Source organism: Sarcophilus harrisii, chromosome 2 (assembly GCF_902635505.1).
Source record: "Sarcophilus harrisii chromosome 2, mSarHar1.11, whole genome shotgun sequence".
Lineage (NCBI taxonomy): Eukaryota > Metazoa > Chordata > Mammalia > Dasyuromorphia > Dasyuridae > Sarcophilus > Sarcophilus harrisii.
Window position 1 is genome coordinate 87,145,206 of NC_045427.1, and position 13,973 is coordinate 87,159,178.

Sequence of the window (13,973 nt, forward strand, 5' to 3'; positions counted from 1 at the left end):
AGCAAGAACAGTACAATAGAACTTTGAAAATCTTATTTAAAATCTTATTTAAGTAGGTAGTGTTGTCATTGTTTTTACATTGATATACCCTAACTATGAGCAATTAGTATTTCTCCAGTTACTTAAATATGTCTTTATTTCTTTCACATTCTTATTCCTGAAAATTATATAAGATCACATTAGCTTTTTTTCATGCCATGTCATATTATTGAGCTTTCAGTCCACAAAAATTCCCCTCCTTAAGAACTTGTATCAAAGCAGCTAGATGGCATAGTGGATAGAGCACCAGCCCTGAAGTCAGGAGGACTTGAGTTCAAATCCAGCCTCAGATATTTAACACTCCCTAAGTGTATAACCCTGGGCAAGTCACTTAATCCCAATTGTCTTGCAAAAACAAACAAAAAAACCCCTTTTGTCTAGCTATAAGTTGGTACTTTGAACTCATGTGCATGATTTTATATTTTCCCTATTAAATTTCATTTCAAATATAGAAATCTTAACTTGTAGACTTCACAAAGAGACCTCTTATTTTTCTATCATGAATACTACCATAAGATTTAAGAGGCACTGAAAATCATTGGCAGCAAAAGTCATCAAAAGTATAATGGATTATATTTTAATATATAGGAAATGACATGTTTACTGATAGGAGAAACATTTGTGAAACAGCTTTCTATAATCAGATAACAAACTTGTCAGAGTAAATATCAAAATTAATACAAAGCTATAATTGAGAATATATGGTAGGCATTAAAACAACTCCAATATGATTAACTTAAACAAGCTATTCATGTTGTAATATGATACAGATGATTAAAGAACACTAATACCAATTATAAATTAACATAGAAATTTCACTGATATAAATAATTTGCTATTATAAGGAGGAAAGGAGCCCAAAAAAGTACCTTAGTCAGAAAATACTTGATTGATTTGCCAGCTACAGATTATAGCCAAGAACAATATCATTTGGAGAATGAACTAATTTATAAAGTTTTATAGAGAAAGTAGTAGAAGGTCATGAGCAAAAAGTCATGTTATAAAAGCAAGACAATAGAAGGAAAAATTAATTTTAAAAAAGCTTGTGGACAGACTGCAGAAAATCACTCCCAGGACATTTAAGCATACATTTGGAAATAAGTCAGCAAATGGACAAAAGATAGAAAAGATCTGCACACATTTTGTTTTTCTTTTTTTAAACAAAATTTTTTTCACTATCAAGGACAATGGAGCCTCCTAATCCAGATAAACTGTTGTGAGAAAATAGAAGTCATACTGAGAAAAACAAAAAACCCAAAACAAAGATAGAAAAGCTTTGTACAGAGGAAGTCAGTTTTGAAGGTAACAAGAGTTTTGAGGAGTAAATTCTAAAGGTACCTGAAGGGTACCATGGAGCCATGGAGAAAAAAAATCTTGAATTTTAATAATTCCTTTATTTAGCTTATTTAGCAAAGATTGGGGATTTATGGGAAACAGGTATTGTAAGCAAGTACAAACATGAGCTTTACTGTTAGGTGATTTAGGAAGCAAAAAAGGCATACAACTGCATTCTGTGAGGTTATAGACAGACTTAGGGATTTTCTCCATGAATTTGAGAATATATTTTCCCTAATATGCCTTCCTTCCTTAAGATGGGTAAGTTTCTTAAAGTTTAGGGTTCAAGAAGGAAAGTTTTATACCCTGAAAATGGGCTTGATTGAGAAAAGGCAATCATTGCCGGATGTGGTGGGGAACATTCCTAATCATACCCAGATGTGGTGGGATTCCTGAGGAAACTCATTTATACCAGGAATGGGTATGAGGGTATTAATACCAGAAATTAGGTAAGAATTTGCATTGGCTGAGATAATCAAGGAGTGACTTAGAATCTGCTGCAGTTGCCCAATAGTTTTTATCTTTTCTTTGAGCATTTGCTGCTTGATACAGGGTTAAAGTAGGTCACAACAGTGGAAAAAATACAAAACTTTGTCATTGCATATGTGCTTTATGAGCATTAGGACCACTTAGCCTAAGTGATTCTATAACTATAATGTGAAACAATATAAAAATCACAATTACCACAATAAATCCAAAAAAGAGAGACAGAAGTAATGGAGACAACATTACTTACTCATGAGTTCTTTTCATTCATATAAAATATTTATGAGGATAATTTGCACAACTCATTAAGCACACCCTTAGATAATGGTAGCAGAAGAAAACAAGCAGGCTTTTGTAAGCCACATTCCACAATAGATCCTATTTTCACTGCCGTGATTGACCAAAAGCTATAGAGAATATAAAATACCATTGTGATTATTGACCATATCAAACAATGACATTTGATACAGTAAAATGAAATGCCACCTTAAATATTTTCTGTTAAGTGCTAGGAAATAATTCATCAGAGCACAAGAAGTCTGGATCTTCTTGGTTTATGTTAACATCTATGCCATTGTCCAGCTCATTGATGAAATTGTTCAACAGTATAGGCTAGCCAGCACATACAGGTGCTGTGGTGGGAGGGAGACTTTTCACTAAAAATGTCATTTTCAATTGCTATTGCTTTATTAATGACAACTCTTTGCATTTAGTCATTAAATTATTTATGAGCCCATCTAACTGAATCATGTTTCACCACCATCTTGTCCACAAGGATCATTCATCAACAAGCATTTATTAAACACCAACTCTTGTCAGGCACTGTCTTAAGGATAGGAGATTCAAATACAAAAATAATTCTAAGGTAAATTTTGACAGGACTTATAGTGTGGAGCTGATAAGAAAGGGCCTCTTGCACTTTCTGGTGCTACTTGAACTGAGTTTTGAAGGAAACTATGGGATTTAAAAGATGAGGAAGAAATGAAAAAAAAATTTAAAGCACTAATATGCCTTTAAAGTACTGTGCTAAACACTGGGTATACAAATAGAAGAGTGAGACAATTCCTTTTTTTTTTTTTTTTTTTTTTTTAATTATAGCTTTTTATTTACAAGATATATGCATGGGTATTTTTTCAGCATTGACAATTGCAGAACCTTTTGTACCAACTTTTCCCCTCCCTCCCTCCACCCCTTCCCCCAGATGGCAGGTTGACCAATACATGTTAAATATGTTAAAGTATAAGTTAAATATAATATATGTATACATGTCCAAACAGTTATTTTGCTGTACAAAAAGAATTGGACTTTGAAATAGTGTACAGTTAACCTGTGAAGGAAATAAAAAATGAAGGTGGACAAAAATAGAGGGATTGGGAATTCTGTGTAGTGGTTCATAGTCATCTCCCAGAGTTCTTTCCCTAGGTGTAGCTGGTTCAATTCATTACTGCTCTATTGGAGCTGATTTGTTTCATCTCATTGTTGAAGAGGGCCACCCATCAGAATTGATCATCATATAGTATTGTTGTTGAAGTGTATAATGATCTCCTAGTCCTGCTCATTTCACTCAGCATCAGTTCGTGTCTCTCCAGCCCTTTCTGAAATCATCCTGCTGGTCATTTCTTACAGAACAATAATATTCCATAATATTTATAAACCACAATTTATTCAGCCATTCTCCAATTGATGGGCATCTACTCAGTTTCCAGTTTCTGGCCACTACAAAAAGGGCTGCCACAAACATTCTTGCACATACAGGTCCCTTTCCCTTCTTTAAAATCTCTTTGGGATATAAGCCCAGTAGAAACACTGCTGGATCAAAGGGTATGCACAGTTTGATAACTTTTTGAGCATAGTTCCAAATTGCTTTCCAGAATGGCTGGATGTATTCACAGTTCCACCAACAATATATCAGTGTCCTAGTTTTCCCACATCTCCTCCAACATTCTGTTATGAGCCAGAACTTGAAACAAGGTGATAACTCAATGGAATTGATAGAAACAATTCTTAAATTAACACCTTTGAGAGTTCACACATTAGCTCACACTTTGGGAGATTTCAGTATGAGATATCCAAATTCACACCTCCCATAATCCCACTCTCAGAGGAGGAGTCAACCTTTGAGTTTACACCTCTAAAAGCACATAAAAACAGCTGAGCTCAGTCAGGAGAGTTCAGTTGAAAAGATTGAGAGGGGAGCGTCAGTTGGAGATTGAGAAGCCATGAGTCGGAGTTGAGCTAGAGGCAAAAGCTGGAAGAGCTAAAAGACAAGTTGCAAGAGCTCTTGGAACCAAGGAGAGAGAGAGGCTCTAAGAAGCTAACCAGGCCTAAGGAAAGAGATAAGACTTGGAAGGAGAAAATAAACGTTTGGATTTTATCAGCTGGCTGCGTTTGAAGTGATTATTACTCTGAACTCTGAAACTAAGGCTGCCTCCAGAAAACCTCCCCAAGAAACCTGCTCACAGAGAATCGTCATATATTAGAAAAAGAATAACACCACAATATTCCATATTATTTTTCCCTGTCATTCTAGCCAATCTGACAGGTATATAGTGGTATCGAATGAGACAATTCCTATCTCAAGAAGCTCATATTCTCATTGTGATCCCATTTGAGGTTTTCTTGTAGAGATACGGGAGCAGTTTGTCATTTTCTTCTCCACCTTATTTTACAGATGAGGAAACTAAGACACACCAGATTAAGGGACTTGCCCAGGGTCACACAGGTAGTAAGAGTTTGAGGTTGGATTTAAGCTCAGATATTCCTGACTGAACCCTGAACTCAATCTACTTTGTCACCTAGCTGTTTTTTAGTGAGATAGAACATAGGGAAAGTTTCAGCTATATGTCAGATGGAAAACTCCATGGTCTTTAGGGTGCAACTGCACAACAGATGGCAGTTTTTCTTTTTTAATATTTCATTTCTGATATCTAATATCGACTGATAATGACAATAGTAAAGGTAGAACTTTTTTCTGAATCTACAGTGACCATGGCTATAACCCTGAAAAGAACCATTGCCAGACTTTATCTCCACAATGGTTTGCTCTTCAGGATAAATCCTGTGGTCACTGGAATGTCCACTAGAAGCGTTACTATTGCCAAGTCACTTAGGTTCACTGTCTTGGATAGTCTTCATCCAGGTTTGAGGAAAGTTGATGATCATATCATTGTTTTAACTCACCTGGCATATGCTGTTGCTTTCTGTCTTATATCTCAACTTTAGAATAGCTTGCTACTTCATCTGGGGTGCCCTGTGGGGGGGAAGTTTGGAACTGATTGTCCTCTCCTCCACAAGAATTATTTCTCTGATAAAGGCTGTGCTGGAAACAGGATATGTGGCCTGGGGTAAGCTGCTACCACAGAGTTCTTGAGATTCTCTGAAAATTCACCACAGGCATGGGGGAGGGGGAGAATAGTCCAGTAAAAGACAGGGAAATGAGCAGTGGGATGTTATGTGGGAGAATCTAAGTAGTAAATCTACTTAAGCCTTTGAGAATTATTAGAGCCTAAAAATTCATTGCCCTGTCTTAATAAGAAATTTTTCTTAATTTAAACTTGGCCTCTCATCACAATAGACTTATGTGTATAGTGCATGCATGCATGTATATTCCAAAACACAGCTTTGTTCCAGCCAGAGCTTTTCAGAGTACCCTTCTAGAACCCAGTCATGGTTTTTTTTTGAGGAAAGGGTATGACAGAACCCTAGTGAAGGTTTATAATAAGCCATATAAAATAAGCCTTTTTCTTCTTTGGTACCTTTGCTAATCTGAAATCAAATTATTTTAAAATTGTGCTAATGTTTAAAAATAAAAAGTATTTTAGAGGAAAATGCCTTTTAGATATATAAATTAATGAGAATAACGATTATGTTCTAATATTTTTAAGTTGTGTATATTTGCTAGGAAAAAGTAAAGTAATTGCATTTGAAAGAGCTAGTTAAAAGGTTATTTTAAAAATAATTTTTGCTCCCTTAAAAATGAGATATAAAGTTTTGGGAACATCCCAAGCCTTTGTTTATTTTATTTATTTGTTTATTTTTTAAAATAGTTTTTTTTTTTACAAGTTATATGTATGGGTAATTTTACAGCATTGACAATTGCCAAGCCTTTTGTTCCAATTTTTCCCCTCCTTCCTCCTTCCCCCTTCCCCCTTCCCCCTTCCCTAGGTGGCAGGATGACCAGTAGATGTTAAATATATTAAAGTATAAATTAGATACACAATAAGTATACATGACCAAACCATTATTTTGCTGTACAAAAATAATCAGACTCTGAAATATTGTACAATTAGCCTGTGAAGGAAATCCAAAATGCAGGCAGGCAAAAATATAGGGATTTGGAATTCAATGTAATGGTTCTTAGTCATCTCCCAGAGTTCTTTCGTTGGGTGTAGCTGATTCAGTTCATTACTGCTCCATTGGAACTGATTTGGTTCATCTCATTGCTGAAGATGGCCAGGTCCATCAGAATTGATCATCAAATAGTATTGTTGTTGAAATATATAATGATCTCCTGGCCCTGCTTGTTTCACTCAGCATCAGTTCGTGTAAGTCTCTCCAGGCCTTTCTGAAATCATCCTGTTGGTCATTTCTTACAGAACAATAATATTCCATAATATTCATATACTACAATTTATTCAGCCATTCTCCAATTGATGGGTATCTACTCAGCCAAGCCTTTGTTTTAAGATGGGTTTTTCCATATGCCTTTCTTGACATGGATTGTTTCAAGATTGAGATCCAGATAATTAATATTGTGTGATTATTATTATTTTAAAACACACAAAGTACTTATAATTGTGTTGTTAGTTCAGTTTGGAGGTTGTTTGTAGAGTACTAATTAATGCTTTAACTTCTGGTTTTACTATCTTATGGAAAAGAGGTTTAAATAATTTTGTAAGTATAAAACCATTATTTCTGTTGGTCAGTAATATGTTAATATTGACAGCCTGAACACTTAGCTAATTGAATTGCCCAGAATTAAGTAAAAAGAAGTTTTTTAATGAAGAATATTTTAGAATTATTAACTGTTAGAACCTTTTATTGACAACCCAATTTGTATTTCTGTGCCTTTTGTTGTTGTTCTAACTATGATTTTACCAGTGTCTAGAGAATTTCTATTGAGCAAACTCCCTCTATCAATGCAGTTCATCAACTGTTCTCCAATTTAAAAGTCTTGGAGAATTGTCTGGACTGATAGATAGAGAAAGAGATATAGATGGATAAATAGATAGATGAATGGAAGGATAGATGGATAGATAGATGGACAGATGGATAGATAAACAGATGAATAGATAAGATAGAAAAAGATGATTTTTCAAATATACATTTAAATTTAACTGTTTATCCTTTGCAATGTAATTGAATGTTTGTAGCATTCTTTTTTATGAAAATTTCAATGTTATAGGCCATGACAAGATTATCCTTCCCCCCAGATAATTTAGAATGACAGTGTTCAGCTGAGATAGGAGCTATGTCCATGTACACACAACTCTCTACTGTTTAAAAACTAAATCAAGTTCCATTTGTTACGTCTTTTCGTGTTTTTGAGTTTTGAGGTATATTTGAGTGGTTGGTTTGTTGCAAAAAAAAAAAAAAAAAAAAGATAAAAACAACCCATGTTGAATGCCTTTTGCTAGGAAATAATTCTTTGAGCACAAGAAATCCAGAATCCTTTAAGTTTTTGTTGACATGTGTAGCAGAGTGATTGTCAAAGATTAAGATGTTTTTTTTAAAAAGATATTGAATCAAAGAATAGTTACATAAGGACAAGAGTTTTTAACTGCATATATTTCCTTTTTTTTTTTTCCTTTTTTTAAATTTTATAATAGATTTTTATTTCACCAAATACACATAAAGGTAGTTTTCAGCATTCATGTTTTGCAAAAAAGTTCCAAATTTTTTTTGCTTCCTCCTCCCCTCTAGATTGACAGGGAGGGAGAGGGAGAAAGAGAGTGTTCTGTTGTAAGTGAGAACTATAGAAACTTTTGAACAAGGAAGGATGTAAGGTTGCCATTTTAGAGAAAGTTACTTAAATTGGAAGAAACTGGATGAAGGTAGGCTAGTTTCGAAGCTTATTAGTAAAGTCATATGTAAGCTGATTTTTATGATGGATTCCAGGGAAATGAAGTAATTAGGATGGATACAAGAAATGAACTGAAGCAAAATCAGCGTGTTTTACTTCTGTATTTAGAGGGTAATAAGGAGGATTAAAGGTGATTCCAATTTGGGTAACAGGAAGTCTGTAAAACTAGGAAACTTTGTAGATATTTAACTGATTAAAAGGAGGAAGATGTGTTCAGTTTTGGATGTCCAAAATAGAACTGAGTAGCCAGTTGAGAAGAGTATTTAATAGATGTCAGTGGGAACTTTGAAAATATGTCACAGAAGCTGAGAGAAGGACTTGGTCTGTGGTATCCTGCAAAATAGAAACTTTTAAAATGGTAATAGTATTGTCCATGGTGACAATGAAATATTTGAGATCATAGGGGATGGTATTGATTTATAAAATGAATTTCTTAACTTTTTTTGTGCCATGGATTTCTTTGACAATCTGGTAAAATATATGATACCCCCTTAAAATCTTTTTAATGCATAAAATACTAGGATTGTAAAGGAAAACAATTACATTGAAAAAAATCTATGAACTAAAAGAATTTGATCTTATGCATTCTAGCACATGATCCTCTAACTATAGTAATTCTGAAATAATGATAAACATAAATGTTATTTTAAGATATCTGCAATAGAAATGTAACATGAAAATACCTGTGATTGTTGAAAAAGTCAGGGGAACTGCTAATATGACTGTGGCTGATTATCTACATTCATAATAGAAGAAAATGCTAAATTTCAATTAGAACTTATTTACAATAATATTTTTTTCCCATTCAGTTTATAGATGCTATGAAATATCTTTATGGACTTTTTAGGGACCTTAGTGGATCCCAGATTAAGAAACCATTTTGTTAATATATTTAATATATATATATATATCTGCGGAATATAGATAATTTTATGCATTGAGTTTTACTTGGAAATCAAACTACCTTATTTCAAGTTAAATAATTAGTAAGTATCATTTTATCTTCACAATAACCCTGAGAAGTAGATGCCTTTTATTTCCTCATTTTACAGAGGAATATCCTGAAGCTTAGAGAGATTTGAGTTGTCCAGGATTACATGACTAGTAAATGGGTGAGACTGGCTTTGAACTCAGGACTTCCTGACTCCCAAGGCTACTATATCATCTTAACTGATATTTCTCTGAATCTAAAAGGCTTCTGAGAAAATTTCTATTATCTCAAAGAGGTAGAAAATATTTTTAATTATCCTAACTATTTAATCTGGATATTCAGAGAGGACAGTAGTTTCTCTAATGTACGTTTAATTGGTGAATGGGATAGATTTTTGCCTCTGAGCACTTGGGGAAATAGAGGTTCATGATGTTCCTTTGCCTTTTCCTGCAGAAGAAAAAAGAAGACATTACATAGTACTAAAGTTGTTAGGTGTTTTTTTTTTTCCTCCTTACTAATGTTATTCTTTATGTTCATTCACTATTCTCATTCTAAATACAACATTTTGTATTTTTCTTGGAAAAATAAAGAAGTAACAATTTCAAATTGCTTTGATTTACTTCCTTTCCCCTGCTCTTTTTTTCACTCTACCTCTAAGGTAAATCATTGGGAAAAAAATTTAAGTCCCCTATATTTTACCTTTCTGTATCTACAGTAGTAGATGTAATGTAATATAATGTAAAATTCAGAAATACTTTCTGATTCATCAGTGTAATCTTTATGGGCTTTGGAATTTTCTTTTTTTAAAATTAGTATGCTAGTTATGGTAACTATTAGCCATAAATTGTTTACTATACAATCAACAAATATAGTGGAGTATATGACTTATGACATTATCATGTGCTAAGATTTTAATATAATAAAATGGGAGTTACCATGAAGATTGCCATTCTTAGTATACGTTTTCTTTCAGGTTCTGAAAAACTTTAGTACTGTTCAGAAAACATTAATGAAAATTTCAAGACATACTTCTCTCCAGTGAGTATACATTTGTTCTCTTACACTCATTCAGAAACTTGGGTTTATTATAGGTATTTCCAGAGGGGGAAAATTGGTCTTGGTAATCATCAAAGGATATCTCTTCTGACTTAATTAAGCCTTTAAATTGATGTTAACTTAAAAGTAGATGGGATCATAAGATTGGAGATTCTGACTTGGAAGGGCCCTCAAGATTTATCTAGTCCTATGCCCTCATTTTAAATATGAGGATTCTGATTCTCAAAACAGGTGACATTCCTTGCCCAACATTGCACCAAAGTGAAGTAGCAGAGCCAAGATTAGAACCTATATCTTCTAACTCTTTTATCTGTAACCATACTGTGCCTCTAGGTTGACCCTTTATTTTTTTTAAATCATTTTTGAATTTATTGTGAAGATAAAATTGTTTTGTCTTTAAGAAATTTTATTATTAATTGGTCTCAGATTTGTGAATGTTTCCAAGCATTAGAAGGGATACATGCAAAAGATTTCAAAAGAAGAATTCATTCTTCTTAGTGAAGTTTTATATGGCAAGTAAAAATGGAGAAAAGTTCTAAAAATTTTCTCAAATTTCCAGGTTAAATATGGAGAATGGTGATATAAAAAATAATATTTTGGTTGGTTAGTGAGGCAGGAGAATAAAGATTGATTCTCTAGGTTATAATGGAAAAGATTCTGTTAGATCACTTCACTAGAAAATAATGATTTCTCCATTGTTCTACTTGTTAACTAAGAGGATCAGTCGGACCACTATTATAAGTGAAGAAATAAAAAGAAACCATCGTTATAACTATCTTTTAAAATTTACAAGAATGGCATTTACTGGGAACAAAACTTTTTTAGTTTATTGCTTTTCTAGTTATTTTAGTTGCATGTCTGGTTCATTCATTTGTTTTCTCTTTTTTGAGGTTGAATGTGGGCTTTTCCCACTAAGAACAATTTTACCTTCAAAAGTTTTGTTATTTTCTATCATTGTCACTTTCATGAAAATGCTTGTTATTTCTATGATCTGTTCTTTGATCTGCATAATCTTGTGGATTCTTTTTTTTTTTTTTTTTTTGAGACAACTGGTGTTAAGTGCATATTGTCAGAAATAATGTTTTACTATAAAGAACTGTAAGCAAAAAAAAATTTATTTTCAGCAATTTTTAGTGAAAGAGTAAAACTTTTAGTAGTTGTGATAATATGTATTTTCCTAACATAGTAATTATAAAATAACCCATAAAATATAGTACACAAAATAAAATTGATACATGAAAACATTTTCCTCATTAGTAATTGCCTAATTGTGTGATCGTTTCTGCTAACATAATTAAAAAACATTGTTTAGACTATTCACTTTTTATAACAACATATAATACACAACACATTAGAAAGTATGATAAATACTAAAAAGCAAACAAAATTTTAAAAAACATTTTTAAATTTGCATCTTACCTTCCATTGTGTCAGAATGGCAGGTTGAGGAGATTATATGATGTTCTCTATTGTTTTCTCTGAAAACCAAGGTAAAGGTTGCTAGGTTTTAAATTGCTGCTGTTGAATGATAGCTGAGACTAGAGGGATCTTGACATCACTTTTGACATTTGACTGCCCTTCATAGCTGGCAGTTAACATTGGAGGTTGTGAAGGATGTACCAGTTTGAACTAACGTATCCTAATAGGATATTGCAAACTTGTGCTTATTGCACCTTGGGTTTTTTCCTACTGTGCATAGCTACAATTGCCAAAATGAAAATGACATTCTCAGTAAAATTATGTGAACGCTTAAAAGTTGTAGAAATTAAATGGGAATATTAAAGATTAATTGTATATTCTTTTTGATTCAACCATTTAGTAATTATCAGAGACATATCTAACTACTTATACTCAGTTTGAATCCTTACTTTTTTTTAAATATCTTTTTGTTAGTCTTGGCTAATTCTTGAAGAGGCATCTTAAAATGCTCAAATAAGTTCTTTGATTTTTTTTAAAAATAAATTTGTTTTGCTGTCTTAGGGTTTTTATAACACTTAATTTCCCAATACATTTGTCCCTTTTCCTTCTCCTGCCTCCCCCAGTTAAGCAAAACAAACTAACATACTGGAAAAATACATGCAATGTTCATGGTTATAATCTCCCATTTCTTTTTTGTTGTTGTTACAGTTTTTCTTTCTTTTTGTTAAAGCTTTTTATTTTCAAAACACATGCATGGACAATCTTTCAACATTGAACCTTGTAAAATCTTGTGTTCCAAGTTTTCCCTCCCTTTCTCCTACCCCCTTACCCAGACAGCAAGCAGTCCAATATATGTTAAATATGTTAAAAATATTTGTTAATCCAATATGTGTATACATATTTATACAATTTTCTTGCACAAGAAAAAACAGATCAAAAAGAAAAAAATAAGAAAACAAAGTGCAAGCAAACAACAACAAAAAGAATGAAAATGCTGTGTTGTGATCCACACTTAGTTAGTCCCCTCCCTGGTTGTAGATGGCTCTCTTCATTACAAGACCATTAGAACTGGTCTGAATCACTTCATTATTGAGAAGAGTCGTGTCCATCAAAATTGATTATTGGATAATCTTGTTGTTGCCATGTATAATCTCCTGATTCTGCTCACTTCATTTAGCATCAACTTATGTAAGTCTCTTCAGGCCTTTCTGAAATCATTGTGCTTACCATTTCTTAAAGAACCATAATATTCAATAGCATTCATATACCTTAATTTATTTAGCTATTCTCCAAATGATGGGCATCCACTCAGTTCACAATTTCTAGTCACTACAAAAAGGGCTGCGACAAACATTTTTGCACATGTGGATCCCTTTCTCTTCTTGCTTTCACCATAAGGGGTTATATGAAGTGGGTAAAACAAATGAGAGGATAATGGGTCAGAGCAAAATAAAAACACGATAAAAAGCCAGTTCACCTGAAAACCAAGGACAGAAACAATATGTGTTTCTGAAACTAAACTATATATCATAATTCAGGGAAAGTAAATAGATAAGTCTATTAAATTTAAGCCATATTTATTAAGTGTCTTCCATAGTCTTAGTCATGTGGGACACACCAGAGAAGTATAATCTCATCTTGCATTTAAATATCTAGCCCCTTATGTTTTTTTCAAGGTCATTTCATCACATTCACTCCCCACAACAAGCTTGTATAATGCAACAGGTATCTTTACCCTTACTTTACCAATAGATGATGTGATTCAGAAAGGTTAAGGAATTTATTCAAGATCACACAGCAATCTTTGTAAAGAACTAGGACTGGGTTACTACTGTGCTTATACCCCAAAGAGATACTACAGAAGGGAAAGGGACCTGTATGTGCCAAAATGTTTGTGGCAGCCCTGTTTGTAGTGGCTAGAAACTGGAAAATGAATGGATCCCATCAATTGGAGAATGGTTGGGTAATTGTGGTATATGAATGTTATGGAATATTATTGTTCTATAAGAAATGACCAGCAGGATGAATACAGAGAGGCTTGGAGAGACTTACATGAACTGATGCTAAGTGAAATGAGCAGAACCAGGAGATCATTATATACTGCAACAACGATACTGTATGAAGATGTATTCTGATGGAAGTGGATTTCTTTGACAAAGAGACCTAACTCAGTTTCAATTGATTAATGATGGACAAAAGTAGCTACACCCAAAGAAAGAACACTGGGAAATGAATGTAAACTGTTTGCATTTTTGTTTTTCTTCCCCGGGTTATTTTTACCTTCTGAATCCAATTCTCCCTATGCAACAAGAGAACTGTTTGGTTCTGCACATCGATATTGTATCTATGATATACTGTGACATATTTAACATATATAGGACTATTTGCCATCTATGGGATGGGGGAGGGTGGGAGGGAAAAATAGGAACAGAAGTGAGTGCAAGGAATAATGTTTTTTAAAAAAAATTACCCTGGCATGGGTTCTGTCAATAAAAAGTTATTATAATTAAAAAAATTTTTTTTTTTAATGTCGTAGTTCCCCCTTTATTTAGGTGGAACTCTAGTAGAGATGTCACTGCTTCTTTTTCACAGTAATCCTTCCAAAATTTTCCATCTTCCTTTTTT

At 33.2% G+C, this 13,973-nt stretch overlaps 1 protein-coding gene across 5 annotated transcripts in view; it reads left to right on the forward strand.

Moving 5' to 3' along the window:
• The window catches only part of SOCS5 (suppressor of cytokine signaling 5), a 77,272-nt gene that overhangs the window by 36,875 nt on the left and 26,424 nt on the right, over positions 1-13,973 (forward strand). For 4 of the 5 annotated variants that reach the window (XM_031950429.1, XM_031950430.1, XM_031950431.1 and 1 more), the window contains one exon: positions 9,847-9,911. The exons of the other annotated variant lie outside the window; for it this stretch is intronic. The gene's annotated coding sequence lies outside the window, so the exon portion shown is untranslated. The remainder of the gene's footprint in view (positions 1-9,846; positions 9,912-13,973) is intronic. 5 annotated transcript variants of the gene reach the window in all.